Genomic DNA, 22,073 nt, shown 5'->3' with positions numbered 1-22,073 from the left:
CGCCACATAATCTGCACTGTCCCTCTTCAATTTTTTATTATTTTATTTTAATCTCCTTATCAAACAGATAAGGTTGTATATGCCATTAGATGCCCATGTGGCAAACTATATGTGGGGAGCACCAATCGTCCGGTACGTGTCCGGATCGGTGAACACATCTCCAGAATACGTCATAGAGTTATGGAGGCACCACTAGTAGAACATTACATTTCCCAACAAAGCGGAGTGATCTCTTTAACTTTTACTGTTCTATACGTAGCGCGACATGTAGAGCACTTTAATGTTCAGCGGGACCTTTTAAGAAGGGAAGCAGAATGGATGTTTCGCCTTCGGACATTACAGCCAAATGGACTCAATTCGGAATTCAATCCGAGTTGTTTCTTGGGTTGAACTATTGGTATATACAAGCTCTCTCTCCCATAGTATGTTGCAAAAGGAAAAAATCACACATATATGTGTATCACTTTAATTGGTTACCAGTCAATTGTATATATTGAGGGTGGGTGTAGCGCGAGTAAGACGGTCCCTGGAAGTGCGTTGAGATTCAGCACGTGAGAGTTTATTTTCGTGAGGGAGAATTGGGTGAGTTCATGGGATGATGGGAGGATGGCTCAATACGGAGAGTGAGAGCAGATATTGTATTCTGGTCTGGTCTTTCATGATATAGAGAGATTACATCATGGCAGGAGGAATATCGCCCCACGAAGAAGTGCTTATGAAACGAGCTTAAGATATCCGGAAGCTTGTCGGGCGGGCGAGCCCCCCACGGGGGTTTCCCACATTTTTCTCTTTCTACCTGAAGAACCACACCATCTCCTCCCAGATCCACTGCTCCTTTCCATCGTCTCCCGAGGGACTTTCCAACTGTTCCCGCTTGTGCAGCGGGAGTCCTCATCATTGAAATTGGGAAAACATTCACAAGAGAACTCATAAGACACAATTTTTCTATTTGAGGACATATGCGCTTTTCAGTGTTGTTATACCTCGCTGTATTTTTGATATTGAGTGTTGTATTTTTGATACTGAGTGTTATTATAGTGATCAATTTGACTCTTGAATGAATTTATATTGAGTGTTTATAAAGCTTTTGGAGACAATCTTTGGAGTATTTGGTATATTGTTGCATTGCTTACCTGGTTGTTTGGGCTTGTTATGGAAAAGCAAGCAAATCATATTATACAACTTGAAACGTCTAAGTATAATGAGAACGTTTTCAGCCAATGGCTACCTGTCCTTGAATTTCTCACTGACAATGAATCAACAAACCCAAGTCTAAATGTGGATTACTTTAAAGCATTAACATCCTTTTGAAATCACTATCTGATGAATATTGTCAGCTTTGAGTACTATTCGGTTATATTAAATTGCCTATTAAATTTGTCTAATATATATATATATATATATATATATATATATATATATATATAACACTTAAAGTGTAATATTAAAATTGTTAGTTGTTTTATTTTATTTTATTTTTTATTTATTTTCAATTTTTATTCTGCCCTCCCCACATTTCCAGCAGGCTCAGGACAGATTACAAAATACATAAAGGTATAAAGGTAAAACAGTTGTTATAATTAACAATTCTTAAAACATCCAATTTACACAGTTAAAATACAATTATATATATTAACTTATTTTTAGAAAATAAGTTGGTTGGTTTGTCTGACTGTGCATAATTTTAAAAAATATTTTTTTCTTTTAGAAAATAAATAAAATTGTAAATTAAAAAAAACCAAGGGGGAAGCTTCTGTTTGTTGGAACCTGGGCCATCTTGTCTGCTTTGATGTGCAGATGCTCTCCTGGGTCTCAGGCAGAGAAAGGCCTGAGATCCCTTTGAGATGACTGGGATTTCAACCAGAGGCCTTCTGCTGACATAGCTTGTGCACCGCAATCCCTCTCCCAAAGCACAGGAATATCTGCAATGGTAAAAAAAGGTAAAGGTGTGCAAGCACTGAGTCATTACTGACTCCTGGGGGGACATTGCATCACAATGTTTTCTTGGCAGACTTTTGTTACGGGGTGGTTTGCCATTGCCTTCCCCAGTTATCTACACTTTACCCCCCGGAAACTGGGTACTCATTTTACCGACCTTGGAAGGATGGAAGGCTGAGTCAACCTTGAGCCGGCTATTTGAACCTGGCTTCTGCCAGGATTGAACTCAGGTCGTGAGCAGGGCCTGGGCTGCAGTACTGCAGCTTACCACTCTGCGCCACGGGGCTCTTATCTGCAGTGGCCTGCTACCAAATGTGTACCAAATGCGAAATCTTTGAGCCGCTGCTCTGTGATCCCATCTGGACTGCGGAAGGGGCCATTGCACAATTTCCATGCACAAAGCCCTGGCACCCCCTGGTAGAAGATGGCATCTCCACTTCCTAGGAGCATGGTTGAGACCCTTGGCCCACTGTGTTCAGTGGCCAGCAGCTGCTCTCCAGGGTCTCAGTTAGAGAAAGGTCTTTTGCAAGGCCTGCCCCCTGAGAACGCTTTGACCGGCAATCGAACCTGGCACCGTCTGCATGCCAAGCCAATGATCTAGCATTGAGGCAGAGCTCCAGTCCTCAGCCTAATCCTTCCCTTCCATAATGTTACCTCTCTCTCATCAGAGAGGGAAGGCTTGCCCTAGATCCATCAGCACCCCAGATTTGGGAGCCTTGAGCTTCACTTAGGCTGCTGATCCCAGTTGTGGGTCAACATTGGAAGTGTTGTTGTTAGAGGGGTCTGGGGATGTGTGGAATCTGGGGAGAGTGTTTTGGAAAAAAAAAATCATGGAAAAGGGTGTTTACTATAAGGGAGGGGTGTGGCTATATGCAGGACCACCGGCAGGTATGATCTGCAGCGGCAGATATGCATACCTGTGGCTATGAGCGACTGGTTTCCTGTTGTCTACACTTGGGGATGGCAGTTTTTCTTCTAACTTTGAAAAGTGCCAGAATAGAATGGCTTCTAACAGTCCCTATTGTGCAGGTGTCTATATTTAGCAGATGAGCCTGTGCTATTCCACAGAATTCACGTTCGTTCTGCCCCCATCTTAATGGCGTGGATCTTGACAGCAGCCGCGAAGTGACTTAGCAAGGATTTTTTTCAAATCCTTTTAAAAATCAGCAGACATCTAGCAGAGCTGCGTGCCTTGAACATACGTCTTAGATTTAATGCTGTAAATTAATCCCTCTTCTGACCTCGCTCATTTGGCCTGACCCCTCCCATCTTTGGCTGCACCCTTTCTTTAAAGAAACGAGTGAGTGATATAATTGAAAAAAAAACTTTGAGCATGCACAGAGTGTTTTCCCCATTTTGGCCAAGATTTATCTTACTCTTTCTCCCAGGAGCCCAGAAGAATTCCACTGCCCCATTTTATCCTAGAGACAAGCCTCTTGGGTAGATTAGGTTGAGAGACATGTACTGGCCCAAAGGGATCAAGTGGGGGTTTCAACCCACATCTCTTTAGTCTTAATTCCCCTTCCCCCTCCAACACTATTGTGCAATACTCCTAGGAGATAGAACTGGCTATTCTCTATTCTGTTATTTTATCCCATCCTTTCTCTGGGGAATTATAAGTGGCATTGATGGTTCTACCCAGCTCCATTTTATTCTTGCCACGTGGCTGTGAGGTGGGTTAGGTTGAGAAAAAGGCTGTCTCAGGATCACCTAATAGGCAATATGGATTTGAACCCATGCCCGTCACAGCTCAGTGCTGATTTTGGCTTCCTTGCCTAGGGATTTGTGTGTGTACACGTACACACATGCACACACACACCATGGCTGCCTGCATCCATACAACCAGCCATGACCCATGCTGTGTTGAGTGTATCTTCTTCATCATGCCGCTATCAGAGGTGTGCGTCTGTGGCCAAATGCAGCCCCAGTAGAAGTGGGGGAGCCTTTTTCTTGAAACTGCATGATAATGCTGTCAGCACCATGGACAGAGACCCGCCTTGTATTTCTGCCTTAACGGGCACATTCAAAGAACACAGCAACTAAACTGACTAATTCTTAAACTGCTGCATACAGACCACTGGGTAATATAAAAGATCTCAAGTAAAGACCTTGGTGCCTGAGATTCTTTCTTAAAGCACCGGAGATGCTCGAGATTGGATTCAGGAGGTTCTGTGTGCAAATGAAGGTCTGTGGCCCTTCCTCGAAGGACCTTGCTGCCCTCAATAAAATGTACATTGAAATAGCGACAAGACACCATCCTTGGTGCAGGGCAGCAATGAAACAGGTTGTGCTAGGAATTCTTAGAAAGGGACTGCAAGCAAGCAGAAGTGTTGGAGCAATTTCCCGGCAAGGAAAGGCTAAAGAGTCAAGGCTTTTTCAGTTTAGAGAAAAGATAATGAAGGCAAAGATGTGGGAGCCGTTTCTACCCTGATGCTGGCGTGACGGGGAAGATACATTCAGCACAGAACGGGATTAGGCCTGGTCATGTAGATGCAGATGGCTGTGGGATGGGGTGGGGGGGCAAATCCCAGATTCATTCAATCTGGATGTCGGCAAAGAGACCAAAATCAACACTGAGGTGTGATAGGCACAGGCTCAAATCCATGTTTTTACTAGGTGATCTTGAGACAAGTCTCTTTATCAATGACACGAGAGTCATTTTTACTTTGTAAGCCACATTGCATCCCTTTGGAGGAAAGGCGGTGAATAAATGCTTTAAATAAATAAATAAATAGAATGATACATAAGGCACAGGAAGTGGACTGAGAGAAGTTTTCCCTCCCTCTCCCCAAATATTAAAACTGGAGGGGGTAGCCAATGAAGATGGCGAGCAGTAGATTCAAGGACAGACTGAAGCCAGGACTTCTTTATGCCATGCCTTGTTCATTTGGGGAACTTCCTGCCACTGGATGTAGTGATCAGTAAGAAAATATAGCCGTGAAAACAAACAATGCCAAGAATAACAATACACCTTGAGAAGTCTAGTCAAACATATTAATTAATCCATTTTACATCCATATTTAATGACAAAAGCACCAGAAATGTATGTTTCATGGATCGAGGCAAAACTGGCCAACTGGCAAATCTAATAGAAAGAAGGTGTTGACCTGGACAAATTCATGGGTAAGAAGGTCCATCAGAATCCATGAGGGCTAAATGGGATCTCTGTGTTCCCAGCAGGGCTTTTTTTCTGGGAAAAGAGGTGGTGGAACTCAGTGGTGGAACTCAGGACCACACAATGACATCACTTTGGGTCAGCTGGAACAAGGGGAGGGGAGTTTTTTAAAGTTTAAATCGCCCTTGGCCAGTGCCAGTGGCAGGGAGGGCAATCTAAACTCCCCTCTGTCTGGAGATCAGGGGGCAGGGCCACCGGCCATGTGACCATTTTGAAGAGGTGCCGGAACTCCGTTCCCCCATGTTCCCCCTGAAAAAAAGCCCTGGTTCCCAGGCAGTGTACCTTTGAATCCCAGACTTTGACCTGCCCCTTTGCCTTCTTGGTGCTGTCTGTAGATGCTGTAGCAGCTGGACCATTGATTGCTTATGTTCTTAGAACAGAGGTCTTCTTCCTTCCCGGTAGCCCTGCCCATGTCTTTTGAACACCTCTGCCTATCTGAAGTGGATCAGACTTCCCCTGCTTGCCTTGACCTCTGGACTTCCCATCCGTGCTTGTGGCTTCTCTCTTCTCCCTGCGGTGATGCCTTCGCTCTTCCTCATTAAACTGGGGGGAAAAAAACAATTGCTGCGGCTGTCAGATGGTTAAGTGTTCTGAAGAGGAGAGGGGGGAGAGAGATGAGGCATGCAAGCCAACCAAGAAGCGGAGGAAGTGCTGAAGAACGATATTGCAAAAACCTCACCCACTCCAATTTGTAAGCCAAACAAAGTGCTTAAATTGATTTGACCCCTAATCCACTCGACAGCCTTGCTTTCAAGCATCTGAAGAGCAGATCCTAATGTTTGATGTTTAAATAAAATATGGGGTGTTTACTCACCCATCTTGGCATCTCCCTCCACGCTGCGGCTCAGCTCTGAGTAAACAGGAACGGACTCCGGCTGGCGTGGTTTTCCATGCTTGCAGCTCGGGGTGTGGGAGAGAACTGGAAAAGTTGTGCTGGTTTTTTGGGATTGATGGGCAGTGCCCTCTCCCTCTCCCCCAATGATAGGCAAATGTGCTAACAAAACCCAGTGAGGGCCAATCTGATGTTTCCCCCAACACCCACGTTTATAAGTCATTGGCATCACATTTTAAGACAGCATGTGGTGTGATGGTTAGACTGGGAAGAGCTGGGGTTCGGATTCTCACTTGGCCATGAGACTCGTTCAACGGCCTTGGTGCCATTACTCTCTCTCTCTCTCTCTCTCTCTCTCTTTCATCCTAACCGATCATATCAATCTCTTTATGCTTTTTTCACATTTCTGCACTCCCTTACCCTATTATAGTGTTCATTGAACGGCCCAGTTGCTGATTGTATTGACTTACACTGGGTAATCCTCCTTGGGCCTCAGTGAGAAAGACAGGCGATGAATAACATGAACAAACAAACAAACAAACAAACACACACACACACACACACACACACACACACACACACACACACATACATACATACATACATACATACATACATACCTTGCAGGATCGTTGTGGGGATAAACGGGAGGCACAGGCAACCACTGAGTTCTTGGAGGAAGGAGTGGGATAAAAAAATTAATACGATCGATGTTGCAGGTCTTCATCTTCCCCCAGTTCCTTCATTAGGGTTAGTTTTTAAAACAGGATTTCATTGTAAGTGGCCGAGCACCCTCGGAATATACAGGCACTCTTTGGTGTCCCTGAGGTCCTTGGAGAAGAATATTAGCAATAGTTATAGTTTATTTGGTAGCAGAGTTACCCAGCCAGAAGCGTTTCCCCCAACATGCAGCAGGCAATTAAATTGTAGAAAAGATAGAACTTGCAGTCTATTGAGGTAAATTCCATTCATGGCGATCTCTTGGAGTAGAAAGCAAGAGCCCTAGTCTAAAGAATTACTTCCTCTATTACTTTGTGCGGCATACAAGTCCCGAGGGAGTGATGGAATAGGCGACTCAGGATGCCTTGGATATTGGGGGCGGGGCAGGACTGCATATCTCTCAGTGTGTATCTATCTGTTGCTCTCTTGATAAGTAAGCTGCTTCTCTTTGTCTAATGCGGGAACTCCTCCTGAATCCGTCTTTCTCTCTGTTTCCTTTGGGAGATTCTCTTTCTTACCTCGTGGCTTTCCCAAGGGGAAGGATGTATTTTTCAGAGCTTCCTGCTGTGAAGGCCTCATCCACACACTCACATGTAGCCTTGATGCTGCACTAGGCGGCCATGGTATAGGGCTAGTGATTCTTTAGGCTAGGACTCTCTTTCTTTCTATTCCAAGATACTGCTGTGAATGGAATCTACCTCAATAAATTGTAAGCTCTTTCTTTTCTACAGTTTAACTGCCTGAAGATTAATGACTGTACATTGGGGAAAACACTTCTGACTGAGTAACTCTTCTACCAAATGAAATATAACTATGTCTAATATGGATATGCCTCCTTGGCATGCTCTATTAGCTGGTTTCTGCACCGGAAGAACCCAGCTAGATTAGATCCACGTTCTACCCATTTCAGCATCCAGTTGCCAACAGCAGTGCACCAGATGCCTCTGGGAAGCCTACAACCAGGGCATGAATGGAACCCCAGTGGCCAGTAACCTCTGTTATCTGGGACCCCAGTGGCCAGTAACCTCTGTTATCTGGAACCCCAGTGGCCAGTATTCAAAGATATCATTCGTTTAGACATAAAGGCTCCATTTAGCACTAATAACTAATACTGTTTGACAAATATCCTCCATGAATTTGGCTCCTGCCCATGAAACCTATCTGCCCTCTCCACATCTTGTGGCGGTAAGTTCCATAGGTCCATCACCAGTTTTACAGCACTTTCTTTGACCTGCCCTGAATCTATTGCTGGTGGTCGCCTTGAATTTTAGAGTCATGAAAGAGGGAGAAACATTTCCATTCAGTTTGTCCAGTTTATGATAATGAGGAACTGGAGCAAAGTTTAACAGGAGTGCACATGACAGTTTAGTGTAGCGGTTAAGAGCGGCAGGACTCTCATCTAGAGAACTGGGTTTGATTTCCCACTCTGCTTGAAGCCAGCTGGGTAACCTTGGGTCAGTCACAGCTTTCTCAGAGCTCTCTCAGCCCCATCGTGAGGATAATAATAACACACTTTGTAAACTGCTCTGAGTGGGAATTAAGTTGTCCTGCAGGGTGGTATATAAATTGAATGTTGTTGTTGTTGTTGTTGTTGTTGTTGTTAGCATTATAAATTCTGATTTCATGTGTGATCACCAGGACAGCCCCTCCACCTGTTGGGGGGGTTGCAAAAGGAAGAGCACCCCTGTAGCATGGAAGGGGGCTGCAATTCAATGGCAGAGCCTCTGCTTTGTATGCAGAAAGGAGGCCCCAGGTTCAATCCCCGGCATCTCCAGTTGAAAAAAGGACCAGGTAGTAGGTGATGTGAAAGACCCCTGCCTAAGACCCTGTCAAGCTGCAGCCATTCTGAGAAAACAGTGGTGACCCCAATGGACCCAGGGTCTGCCTCAATGTACAGCAGTTTCATCCCACCTCTCCAGCAAAGCCTTCCTCCCACTTCAGTGGATCTTCACCCAGCAGCAGAAGAGCCACCAGGCTGGGGGAAGGATCCTTAGGTGAGAAAAAGAGCAGGGAACAGGCCTATGTCTAAAGGCAAAGACTCTCTTGGAGAAGGAGAATTTAGTCCTCAAGAGACCCTGGGCAATCCTTCCTTCCCACCCCATCAAGAGCCGATGGTGATTGAAAAACGAGGCTCTCTCTCTGCGCCAGCGAGAAAGTCAAAATTTGCATCTCAATGGCAGCGATCCAGCCACTCAAGAGTATGATAATGTCAGGCATTATTATTTTTCCCTCGGGGAGTGGGGAGAAAGTTTATCTATTACAAAATATTTCTACTCCTTCATTGCGAACCAATTTAAGCCAGGGAGAAGCTCCCCCCCTCAAAGACCCTGGCAGTCAAGAACAATCCAGACTGCCCATAACTTGAAAATAAATAAATAAATAAACCTTACAGTAGATAAAAGAGCAGGCTGCATCTCAGGTCACCTAGCCCATTTGCTAGAGATGGTTTTGATTTCCTGGTACCTACCATGGCCACAAAAAATATAATAAGAGCCCACCTGGATCGGGCCAGCAATCAGAAGTCCAGGTAGCCCCAAGAATCTCTCAAGCAAGGCATTAAAACTAGTCTTCCCCAGCAGTTGCTTATTCTAAGATAGATTGCCTCTGAACATGGAGGTTTCCAGCTAGTCCTCATGGTGGAAGGAGAGTGGAGAGCGCCCTCAAGTCATACTTGACTTACGCCGACCGCTGGTGGGGTTTTCATAGCAGGAGACCAACAGAAGTGGTTTGCCATTGGCTCCCTTTGCAATGCTTCGGAGGAAGTCTCCCATCCAACTACTAACCAAGGTTGACCCTGCTTAGCTTCTGAGAATTGACAGGATCAGGCTCACTTGAGCGATCCAGGTCAGGGCCACCTTAATAGTCATTAATTTATTGATGTATTTATTCATTTATATGCCACCTTCCCTATGGGGACCTAAAGCAGCTCCCATCGTTCTCCTATCTTCCATTTCACCCTCACAACAACCCTGCGAGGTAAGGTAGGCTGAGAGAGAGTGGCTGGTCCAAGGACACTCAGCAAACTTCCACGGCAGAGTGGGGATTCAAACTCGGGTCTCCCAGATCCTAGTCTGGCACTCTAACCACTACACCATGCTGACATCAATGAACCTCTTTATTTCTACATACCTAAGGGACCGCCTTTCCCCATATGTGGCCTGGAGAACACTCCGATCAGCTGGAAAACATCTGTTGGTGGTCCCTGGCCCCAGGGAGGTTCGGTTTGCCTCAACCAGGGCCAGGGCCTTTTCGGTCCTGGCCCCAACCTGGTGGAACTCTCTGTCTGAGGGCACCCGGGCCCGTCAGGATCTTCTATCATTTCGGCAGGCCTGTAAGACGGAGATGTTCCGCCAGGCGCATGGCGGAGGCCAGCATGAGATCCTCACTGAGCCTCCCACCAGCCTCCCACTAAGTGTGGGGTTATACAGTGTCCACCGGCCGGCTGCCCAACATATGAGTACAGCACAGGGCTATGTAGTGCCCATTCGTTGCTGACCCACGTATGGGTTGCAGTACATTATCTGTCCGCTAACATGGCTAATTCCTCTGGATCTAATCATCTTGGTTGCCCCTCTTCTGTGCTTCTTTCAGCTCCACAATATCTTTTGTGAGATACAGCAACCAGAACTGCACATAGTACGTCAAATGAGGCTTTACAGTTACAGTATTGGCTGTTCTCTTTTCAGCCCCTTACTAAATAATCTCCAGCATGGAGTCTGTCATTTTCAGCACCCTGGGTCATCATTTTCAATTGAGCTTTCCACTATAACCCCAAGATCTCTTTCAATATCATTTTCAGCCAGTTCATATCCTATCAGCTGCATCAGCATATATTTAAAAATAGATTTTTTTTTGTTCTAATGTACATCACTTTACACTTGCCTACATTGAACTTCGTTGGCCACATTGTTGCCCATTTACCCAATTTGTGGGGTTCCTCCTGCAGCTCTACACAGTTGGCTTTGGTTTTCACCATCCTGAATTGTTTTGTGTCTTTTGCAGATTTGGCCATTACTCTGCTCTCCCCCAATTCCAAATCATTTATAAAACAAATTAAAAAGCACTTGTCCTCAATACTGATCCTTTTGGGACTGCTTGCTCACTACTAGACATGGGCACAAACCGCATTACAAACCAAAAAAACCCACGAACCGCCTGTTCGCCCATTTGCGATCCAGTGGTTTGTGAGCATCCATGGTCAACGAACCAGCGTTCATTAGAGGTGCGGTGCGGTGCGTTCTTCCGCGGTTCGTGAAGCCAGACAGTCAGGCACCATCAATCAATTCCCTTGGAAATGGAGCCGGGAGAATGCCTGAACTCTGTCTGCACTCCTTCTGTTGCCCTGGAAACCCGAATGAAAGCCCAGCTTACCTTGATCGGCAGGTCTTCCTTCCAACCATGGAGCTGCAAAGTGGTTACAACCTGGGAGAAGACACCCAGGAGAGGGAGGGGGGAGGGGTGTTCTGTAGCCATGGGCACTCCAATCTCATCCCTGCAAACCCTGATAGGCAGCTCTGATGGCCAACCACAGACCTCCTGCATTGCTCAATGGGACCTCAGCTTATAAAAAGCACTGGGCTCTCAGGCTGGGTTTCACTTTCAGCGTGCAGTGGAGTGGGACAGAGCTGTTGCTTGCTACTTTGGGGAGAGAGACAGAGAGAGTTTAATTGAGCTTGGATTTTGTACACTGGGCCAATGTCAACCGGTGGCTCTAATTGTATCAAGTGGGAGTTTCCTGGGGGCCTCGGATTGCAGAGGGTATAACTCCAAGTTCCCTATTGCAATCTTGACCAAACTTTGGTAATGGCTGGAGGAGAGCTTGTTAAACACTCCCTAGGAATATGGGCTCTCCAAGTCCAACAGGGGTCATTCTGATGCCCACGAACCACGAACCTCGAACTGCTTCGGCAACAGGAAAAGTTTGTTGTGGTTCTCTGGTTCGGGTTCATCGTCAGCACCGAACCACGAACCACGGGTTCGTTAATTTTCTTTGGTTCGTGCCCATGTCTACTCACTACCGTACATTGTCCATGGAGTCCTACTCACTGCTTCCTACCACTTAACTGATTTTTGATCTATAAGAGGACTTTTCTTCTTATCCCAGGACTGCTAAGCTTGGTGGTGGAGAGTGACCTCAAGTCATAGCCGACTTGTGGTGATCCTTGGAGGGGGTTTTCATGGCAAGAAAACCCAGGAATATTTGGTGAGGCGCCTTGTCAAAAAGCCTTGTAGAAGTCCAGTTTCATTACTGAGGTTGTTTTCCATGAAAAACCTCCCCGAGAAAACTCCCGAGAAATAAAACAAAAGACTCCAAAAAATCAACAAACGATAAAAATTTCAGGGTGACTGTTTGTTTGTTTTTTTGCTCAAAGGCATTCTACAATAAGTGTCGTATTTACTCAAAAGGGAGATGGCCATGAATTTGAGACAGTCCCCCTACAAAATGATTATATAGAAAAGCTTTTTTATTACCTTACACAACTGTAAATTGTATGTGAATTTAAGACAGTCACTTCCTTTTTCTGATGGCACATGTGGGGGAAAGCCTTCTTCCTTATAGGGCAGTGGCTCAGCAGTAGAACATCTGCTTGGCATGCAGACAGTCCTAGGTTCAATTCCCAGCATCTCCAGTTGAAAAAGGACCAGGAAGCAGGTGGTATGGAAAAGCTCGACCTGAGACCCTGGAGAGCAGCTGCCAGTCTGAGCAGACAATACTGACCTTGATGGCCCGAGGGTCTGATTCAATATAAGGCAGCTTCATGTGTCAAGAAGGTTTTCAGCTGATGTTAGAAGACCTTGCACTAAGAGGGCGAGAGTTCCTGTGGGAAGGAGTTCCAAAGGTGTTTGTTTAGGTCCTGACTAAGCAGGCCTGTGATAACATGCATACCGGAAACAGGCAATCCAAGAGCTTTGGTGGATCCAGGTGGGTGGAGGTGATCCTACGGTACATAGCAGCCAAGTCGTTCAGTGCTTTGGGGAACCAAAGGATTTCGTCCAGGATATTGTTTTAAGATGCTCAATTTGCTGAGCCCCTCTGAATATCCGTTGTGGTGCCCCCACGCCACTTTGGTCTGTCCAGAACAATTGCCCATTGGCTTCGTCACGTGCTCCGAGTTCTAGAATTCTGAGCCAGGAAGAAGAAGTTCTCCTCTTCCACTTGCTCACCCCCAGGCATGACTTTATCAACCTCTTTTGTGCCCCCTCCTTCCATCATCTTTTTTGGAACCTGTAAAAACCCAGACCTCTTAGTCTAGTCTCATAGGGAACGTACACCCCTCCCTCCATTATTTGGGTTGCCCTTTTTTGCACCCGATCCCACAACCTTTTTGAAAGGGGTTGACTTTCGCTGTTCGAGGAGACTTGGGTAACCCCAAAAGGCAAAGCTAACTTTGAATCTTTGCAGAGGTGGTTCCCAACCTGGGCACTGGAGATCCCTGGAGAGGCTGAGGAGTTATTGCAAGGGGAATCCATGAATCCATATGCATGCTAATTGTGCAATCCTAAACAGAGTTGTTCCAGTCTAAGCCCACTGAAATCAATGGGCTTATTTTGGAATAGCTCTGTTTAGGATGGCACCATCAGTGTTGTCATTTGATCTTTTTCTTGGTATGTATTTTCTCAATGATACTACTACTACATCAAGTATCATGGGTGGGGGGGGTCTGCAATTTTTTTTAGTATTAAAAAAGGGCCCCCATACTTGTGAATCACTGTTTGATAGCGTTTTTGGTGAGCATATCAGTGGGTGCTTTGGCACATTCTGCTCCGATTCCTGGCCTTAAAGAAGGACATAAGATGAGGGCCACACAGCGACTTTATACCCATAGGAGAGGGGTGCAGTCTGCCTGCCAAAGGGAGCTTTGACTCTCAAAAGCTCATATCTTGGAAATCTAGTTGGTCTTTAAGGGGATATTGGACCCCGACCTTAATAATCTTGCTCGTAAAAACAGACTCTGCAAAAGGAAAGGAAAAAAGGCGCTGGCACGAGTCTTTTCTGCCTTGCCTGTTTGGAGGCTTCCTGGAGGCATGTAGGTGGAAACAGGGGGCTGGATCAGAGGGGCTTTGGCAACCTGAGCCAGGTGCGACCATTCTATTTTAATCGGATGTTGCCAAAATGTATCTGATCCTGCAAAAACAGTCCTTGTGTTTTCAACAAAGGCGTCGAGCCTAAATCAGATGTAATCTAAAGGAAGAAAGTCCCCCCCCCACCTCTCCATCAGTGGCCTCTTGCCTCTCTGGAGCCGGCTGCAAATGCTGCACTCCTGCAGTGATCTGGCTGCTTTGAAAGCCCCTCAAAGAGAGTTGCCAGGTGCCCACCCGCTGGGTCCTCTCCAACGCTTTGGGTTTCTGAGTGCCAGTCGGGCTAGGCTTTGAACTCCCTGTCTGCCAGCAGGTAACAGCACCGTCTGATTTGAAGAGATGTTGCAAGGGCTTTGATGAGGAAATCTGCAGCTGGAGAGAGAATGTAAGGTTTACATGAAAGGCTTTTGGGTTTTAAAAAAAAAATCCTCTCTAGAGCAGGAAAAAATTCTGACGCCCAAAGTAGAACAAACACACAAAGCTGCCTCATACTTCCGGTTTGGGATTCATGGAGGTCTAACGCAGCTCCATTTGCGGAGCTGACCGGACTGCCGTTTTAACCGGCCGGAGGGGTGAAAATAACCCGCGGCCGACTGCTCTCAGGCGGGGAGCAGGCAAAGAACGCTCAAGACCCTAGGGTGAGCTAGATCTCGGATGAGGGGGGGCTCTACTCAAGGAGTCTCCCCCCCAATCCTTGAGGTCCCACCTTGCGACGGGTCGGCTATAATCTCTGCGGCAGTTCTGGGGCCAATTCGGCTGGCATAAGACCTACATACCCAAGCTTCGATCGGGGAGGGAAGTCGAGAGGAGAATTTAAGATCGAAACAGCGATTACAACCCGAGAAAGTTGAAGAGAAGGTAAAGATCGCTATCTCTTGAAACGGGACAGATTGATAAAAACAGAGAGGAAAGAAGGTAGATTTTTAAACTGCAACAGATTAGTGAAAAGGAGGTGAAGACTCGGCAGGAGCTGTATTTTAAAAGAGACTAAATTTAAAGAAGTTATTGCAAAAATCGGACTATTGTTTTGAATACCTGTGGTTTTGGAGCTGTGGGAAAAAGACACCATCGCGAGACCTGCTGTGGGAAGACGGGAGACAGGAAGTGCGTAACAACAATAGAGTGGCTGGAGGGAAGCGGCCCTTGCCGACGGACAGGAAGTAGGGAATCGCCATTTTTGAAAAGGGAAGGGTCGCGGCTTCAGCGGAAGAGGAAGTAGGCCATCTTGGATTACAATAACATAGAGAAACCATAGAGAAAAGACGCCCGACATTTTGGATACAAAAAATTAATTTTGGCAAAGATTGGGACATTTGAAAAAAAGGAAAACGTTTAAACATACGCCACGGAGCTAAGGAAGAGAGCAGATTCGTGGGAGCGAGCTAAAGCAAGCCCCACGATGTCGAAAAAAGAGTGGCAATCGGCAATAGAAAATTTGGACAAAAAGCTTATAGACATGATGAAAGAACTTAAGGACACGAAATTGGAGCTTATTAAAGAGGTCAAAGAAGTTACACAGACAGTAAAGTCGGAGCTGTCAGAAGTGAAAAAAGGCGTGGAAACGATTAGTAGTGAATTACAAGGAACGCAGCAGAGAGTTAAAACAGTAGAAGACGCGATGGAGAATTTAATAGAAACGCAACAAACAGAGATGAGACTGGTGAAGGGGAGGATGTCAGTTGCAGAAACTAAACACATGGAGAAGCAGCTTCGTTTTCGTGGTCTGCCAGAAGTGGAAGGGAAGTCAGCGCAAGAACAGATGACTGAGGTGTTGGCTGATTACCTGGGGAAGGAGGAGGAGGAAATTGTGGCTATCCTAGATGTGGCGTACCGTGTGAACTCGAGAATTGCAACCCAGAGGAAACTACCAAGGGATGTGATTGTGCAGTTTACAACTAGAAACATGAAAGAGAGGATTGTGACAAAACAATTTCAAGATCCATTGGAGATTGATGGCAAGACGATTATCATAATGAAGGAACTGCCCAGATCAGTGTTACTGGACAGGAAAAAATATAGAGTGCTAATTCAAACTTTGAAGGACATGAATATCAGATACAGATGGGAGTTACCGGAAGGAGTGTCCTTTGAGTTTGGAGGGGCAAAAAAACGCATCAGATCTGAGCGGGAGATGGAGAGATTTATCAAGGACAATGAAAAAGACTTACCAACAAAACCATGAATATGGAGTGTAATGTATTATCTTGGAATGTAAATGGACTAAACTCACCGAATAAGAGGAAAAATATTTTTCATTGGCTACTAAAACAAAAATGTGATATTGTTTGTTTGCAGGAGACCCATATTAGAAAACAGGATGTAAAATATTTAAAATCTGGAAAATTGGGCAAAGAATTTGTAGCGGCCTCTAACAAGAAAAAAAGAGGAGTGGTGTTGTACATAAAAGAGGAGCTGCAGCCAAAATTTGTTATGAGAGATGTGGAAGCTAGATTTGTAGCGGTGGAATGTAATTGGAATTTAAAGAGAGTGTTGGTAGTCGGACTTTATGCACCTAACGGTGCAAAGGAAAGCTTCTTTGAGGATTTAAGGAAGCATTTAGACGATCTTGTATATGACCAGATAATTCTTGCTGGAGATTTTAATGGAGTGACAGATTTGGAACTAGATAAAAAGACTACAACAGCACAAAAGAAAAGAGGACTATTGCCAAAGCTTTTTTTTGAGTTGATTCAACAAGAGACTCTCGAAGATGTATGGAGGAGAGAATATCCTAAAACCAAACAGTTTACTTTTTATTCTGCAAGGCATCTTACATTATCAAGAATTGATATGATCTGGGCCTCAAAGGACTTAGCGTTATGGACTAAGGAGGTAGAAATAATGCCGATGGTAGGCTCAGATCACAATCCAATTATGTGGAAATTTGGAAAAAGGAGAAAAAGGAAAGCCTGGAGAATAAATGAGGACTTGCTACAGGAAAGTGAAAATATGGAAATATTGAGAAGAGAGACAAAGTTTTTTATACAATATAACGTGAATAAAGAAGTACCAACCAGTAAAGTTTGGGACGCGTACAAGGCGGTTGTAAGGGGCATACTAATGGACTTAAATGGCAGAGCAAGGAAAAAGAAAGAGGAGAAAAGACAAGAGATTGAGGAGAAAATAAAGGCCAAAGAAATACAGTTAAAAAAGAGACCAGGGAAAAAGAAAATACATCAGGAAATTAAAATTCTTCAAGAACAGTTAACAGCAATGAGTAATAAAGAATTGGAGTGGAACCTTAAAAGACTGAATCAAAAAGCTTTTGAGGGTGCTAATAAACCTGGGAAATATTTGGCATGGCAATTGAAGAAGAAAAGGGAAAAGAAAATAATAAATAAAATCTGTGAAGAAAATAAAACGTACCTGGAGCAGACTACCATTAGTAGAGCCTTTTATAAATTTTATGCTAAGCTGTATAATAAAAAAGAAGTAACCAAAGAATCAATAGCATCATATTTGGAGAAAACCAAACTTCCAGAGATCTCGGAAGCTTGGAGAAATAAGTTGAATAGTGAAGTAACTGATGAGGAAATAAGTAAGGCAATACAATCTGCAAATCTAGGAAAGGCGCCAGGGCCAGATGGACTTACGGCTAAATTTTATAAGACAATGGCCAACGAACTGGCACCATTCCTAAAAGAGGTGATGAACGGAGTTTTTAGGGATCAAAGAATTCCAGACACTTGGAGCGAAGCGAATATATCATTGATCCCAAAAGAGGGCCAAGATTTGACTAACGTGAAAAATTACAGACCTATATCACTACTTAACAATGATTATAAAATTTTTACGAAGATATTGGCGGAGAGACTGAAGGGGTGGCTCTCGGAAGTCATAGAGGAGGAACAAGCAGGCTTTTTGCCAGACAGACAAATAAGAGACAATTTAAGGACAGTGATCAATGCTATTGAATATTATGATAAGCGTTGTGACAAAGAGGTTGGTTTCTTCTTTGTAGACGCTGAAAAAGCGTTTGACAATTTAAACTGGGATTTTTGGTTTGCCACTATGGAAAAGCTACAATTGGGAGAAAGATTCATCAGAGCAATTAAAGAAATTTATAGAGACCAGACTGCAGCAATTGTAGTGAATGATGAACTGACCAAGAAATTGACGATTAGTAAAGGAACAAGACAAGGTTGCCCGTTATCTCCATTGTTGTTCATTTTAGTATTGGAGATTCTGATGATACAAATACGACAAGACGAGGAAATACGAGGAATAAAAATAAAGGACTATTCATACAAGGTTAGAGCATTTGCAGATGACATAATGTTAATTGTAGAAGATCCATTGGAGAACATGCCAAAAGCGATAGACAAGATCAAGGAGTTTGGTGACTTGGCAGGTTTCTTCATTAACAAAAAGAAGTCAAAGATATTATGTAAAAACATGACTAAGCAGAAACAACAATTGTTAATGGAAACAACGGACTGTGAAGTAACTAGTAAGGTGAAATATTTGGGAGTTGAGCTGACTGCAAAAAATATAGATTTGTTCAAGAATAATTATGAAAAATTATGGACTCAGATAGAGAGAGACTTGATCAAATGGAATAGACTGAATTTGTCATGGTTGGGCAGGATTGCAGCAGTTAAGATGAATGTGTTACCAAGAGTAATGTTTTTGCTACAGACAATACCAATCATCAGAGACTCTAAACAATTTGAAAAATGGCAGAGGGAAATATCAGATTTTGTTTGGGCAGGCAAGAAGCCTCGAGTGAAAGTAAAAGTTCTACAAGATGCAAAGGAAAGAGGCGGAATGCAACTGCCCAACCTGAGACTTTACCATGATGCAATCTGCCTAGTTTGGTTAAAAGAGTGGATGACATTAAAGAATAAGAAACTATTAGCCCTAGAGGGATATAAAAAAATTTTTGGATGGCATGCATACCTATGGCATGACAAAGTAAAGGTCAACTCGATGTTCCTGCATCATTTTGTAAGGAGAAGTTTATATACAATCTGGAAGAAGTACAGAATTTACCTACAAGAAGGAACCCCTTTGTGGGTGGTTCCATACGAGGTGATAGATCCGAGAGCTGTTGATAATGAACAACAATGTTTAACGTACAAAGAAATAACTAAAACTGAAGTGTCTAAACTTAGAATAAAGACGCAAGAGGAACTATCACCGAACTACGATTGGTTCCAGTATAGACAGATCAGAGATTTGTATAACTCGGACTCTGTAAAGGGAGGTATACGAACAGAGAATTCGGAACTAGAGCAGACCCTTTTTAAAGAGGACAAGAAAAGAATATCCAAGGTATACCAAGTACTGTTGAAATGGTATACCGAGGATGAGACAGTTAAAACACAAATGGTGAAATGGGCTATAAATTTTAATAAAGAAATAACAATGGAGGCATGGGAATACTTGTGGAAAACTACAATGAAGACAACGATATGTATTAATATTAAAGAGAACATTTTCAAAATGATCTATCGTTGGTACATGACACCAAAGAAGATTGCGCTAGGAAACTTGAACACTTCTAATAAATGCTGGAAATGTAGAAAGCATGAGGGCTCCCTCTATCATATGTGGTGGTCGTGTGAGGTAGCTAGGCAGTTCTGGGGGGAAATAATAAGAGAAATGAGTGAAATTTTACAGTTTCAAATAAATAAGAACCCAGAACTCCTGCTGCTAAACTTGGGAATGGAGGGAATCCCAGCCCACCATAGGACGTTGATATTTTATATGACTGCAGCAGCTAGACTTTTGTATGCGCAGAAATGGAAAGTACAAGAAGTGCCAACTATTGAAGATTGGATCTACAAATTGCTGTATATGGCTGAAATGGACAAGATGACAAGAAAACTGAGAGATCTGGACTCAGGGCAGTTTAACACAGACTGGGAGAAGCTGAAACAATATCTGGAGAAGAAGTGGGAGGTGGGAGGAAAACTGTGGCAGTTTGAGAACTACTGAAGTACAATAAAAGTATAAAAGAGAGGGGTGACTTTACCGGGGGAGGAAGAGAAATGTGAATTTATAAGCAGTTAGATTAATTAATTGATTGAGATATATATAGATATGTAAAGGTTAATTGATAGAATATTGATAGAGAATAATTAACGGTTTAAACATGAGGATTGAGTAATTAACAATATATTTTTTTACTTGATAAGACTTATATGCACCAAACTGAATGTATAGAAGAGTTAAAATGACTGACTATGTGATGAGTTATATAGAAATACTATAAAAAGAAGAAATGATTAATATAGAGAGAACAAATCAAATTGTTTGATTTAAATGTGGGAAATTTTTATGGTTTATGACATACAGAAATATTCAAAACTGGAAAATGGGATAAATTGTTTATCTAAAGAAGTATAGTTTGGATGTTTAGTAAGTAAAAGAGTTAAAGATGTACTGCTTACTATAATGGAGAATATATATTTGTTTTAGATAGAGGAAATTAATAGAAGTAAGGGAAAAGGGACAGAGGGTGGGAAAGCTGTTGGAAGTCAACAAAAGGGGGGGAAAGGGAGGGGGTTAGAAACGAAAAATTAGGGGATAATTGAATGCAATGTAATGTAAAAATATTAATGTTCTAACCCAATAAAAATTTTACAAAAAAAAAAAAAAGCTGCCTCATACTGAATCAAACCATTGGTCCTGAAATTGGCAATGCTGAGGATTGAGCCTGGGACGTTTTGCACCCCAAACAGATGCGCTACCCTTGAGCCACAACCCCTTCCAAAATCAGGGCTTTTTTTCAGCAGGAATGCAGTGGAACTGAGTTCTGGCACTTCTTGAAAACGGTCACATGGCTGGTGGCCCCGCCCCCTGATCTCCAGACAGAGGGGATTTTAGATTGCCCTCTGTGCCACTGGTGCGGAGGGCAATCTAAACCCCCCTCTGCCTGGAGATGAGGGGGCAGGGCCACTGGCCACGTGACTATTTTCACCAAGGGCGATTTAAACTTTAAAAAACTCCCCCCTTGTTCCAGGTGACCCAAAATGATGTCATTGTGCAGTCCTGAGTTCCACCACCAAGTTCCACCACCTCTTCCCAGAAAAAAAGCCCTGCGATATGCTTATCTGGTTCTGGCATTTTGGATTTAAATTACATGTCTTATGTTTTATTTTAATTCAATATAATACTTACTGTTTGCACCTGTCTTGGGTCCTGACTGTAGGGGAAAAGATGAAATAAGAACCAGGAAGGTTAAAGAAATCCCAACCAAAGGACCAAGTATTAAAATTAATAAATATAGAACCTAAATATATATCAATATACAAAATACATGTATTTATTACGGGATAATAGAAAAACTATTACAGGCCCAAATATAGCCTCAATTCAGATTAAAATTATCCAAAAAACTCAAACAAGAACTTCATGCGACCCTGACCAAGCGTGTTTCAGCCATGTGGCTTTCTTCAGTGGTCAAGCATAGTTATGATACAGTAACTCCAGACAATGTGATAATATGATAATAATTGGTGGAGAGTACCCTCAAGTCATAGCTGACTTATGGTGACCCCTGGTGGGGTTTTCACAGCAAGAGACTAACAGAGGTGGCTTGCCAGGGCCTGCCTCTACATAGCAAACCTGGTCTTTGTTGGAGGTCTCCCATCCAATTATTAACCAAGGCCGACCCTGCTTAGCTTCCAAGATCTAATAAAATCAGGCTCACCTGGGCTATCCTCGCCAGTGATGCTAATAATTATTAATAAATAATTAATGATAATCATTAATAATAATTAATCATTAATAAATATAATCAATATAGGACCAAGTCAGAATTATGTTCCAATTAGTATCAGTAACTCAAGGCAGAGATGTACTTAAAAAGCTTCATTCGGAATTACCTTCTGCCCTAGTTAGGTACATGTGCCTTTGATGGTAATTCAATTGCGCACCTGAAAAAGATATTTTAAGAACAGCCTTCCTCTTCTGGTCCAAGAAGAATCAATGCTGTCTGGAGTAACGTCGGAGTGTGTAGTGTTTGCATCTGCCTGGGGTCCTGGCTGTAGGGAGAAAGGTGAAATACATCAGTGTTCTAAATAAATCAATTTGGATGAATAACTTGGGGACGGGAGGCCTGCAGGACTTCACTGTCAACTCTGCAAAAACCTTGAACTAGACGGGTCCTTTGGCCTGATGCAGCAGGGGTCATAAAAGGTAGAAATTAGCTGAAATTACCTAAGAGCCCCGTGGCGCAGAGTGGTAAGCTGCAGTACTGCAGTCCAGGGTTTGTTGTCATGACCTGAGTTCGATCCTGGCTCAAGGTTGACTCAGCCTTCCATCCTTCCGAGGTCGGGAAAATGAGTACCCAGTTTCCTGGGGGTAAAGTGTAGATGACTG

This window comes from Eublepharis macularius, chromosome 5 (assembly GCF_028583425.1).
Source record: "Eublepharis macularius isolate TG4126 chromosome 5, MPM_Emac_v1.0, whole genome shotgun sequence".
Classification (NCBI taxonomy): domain Eukaryota; kingdom Metazoa; phylum Chordata; class Lepidosauria; order Squamata; family Eublepharidae; genus Eublepharis; species Eublepharis macularius.
The sequence above is the reverse complement of the archived record's forward strand: the minus strand, read 5'-3'. Positions refer to the sequence as shown.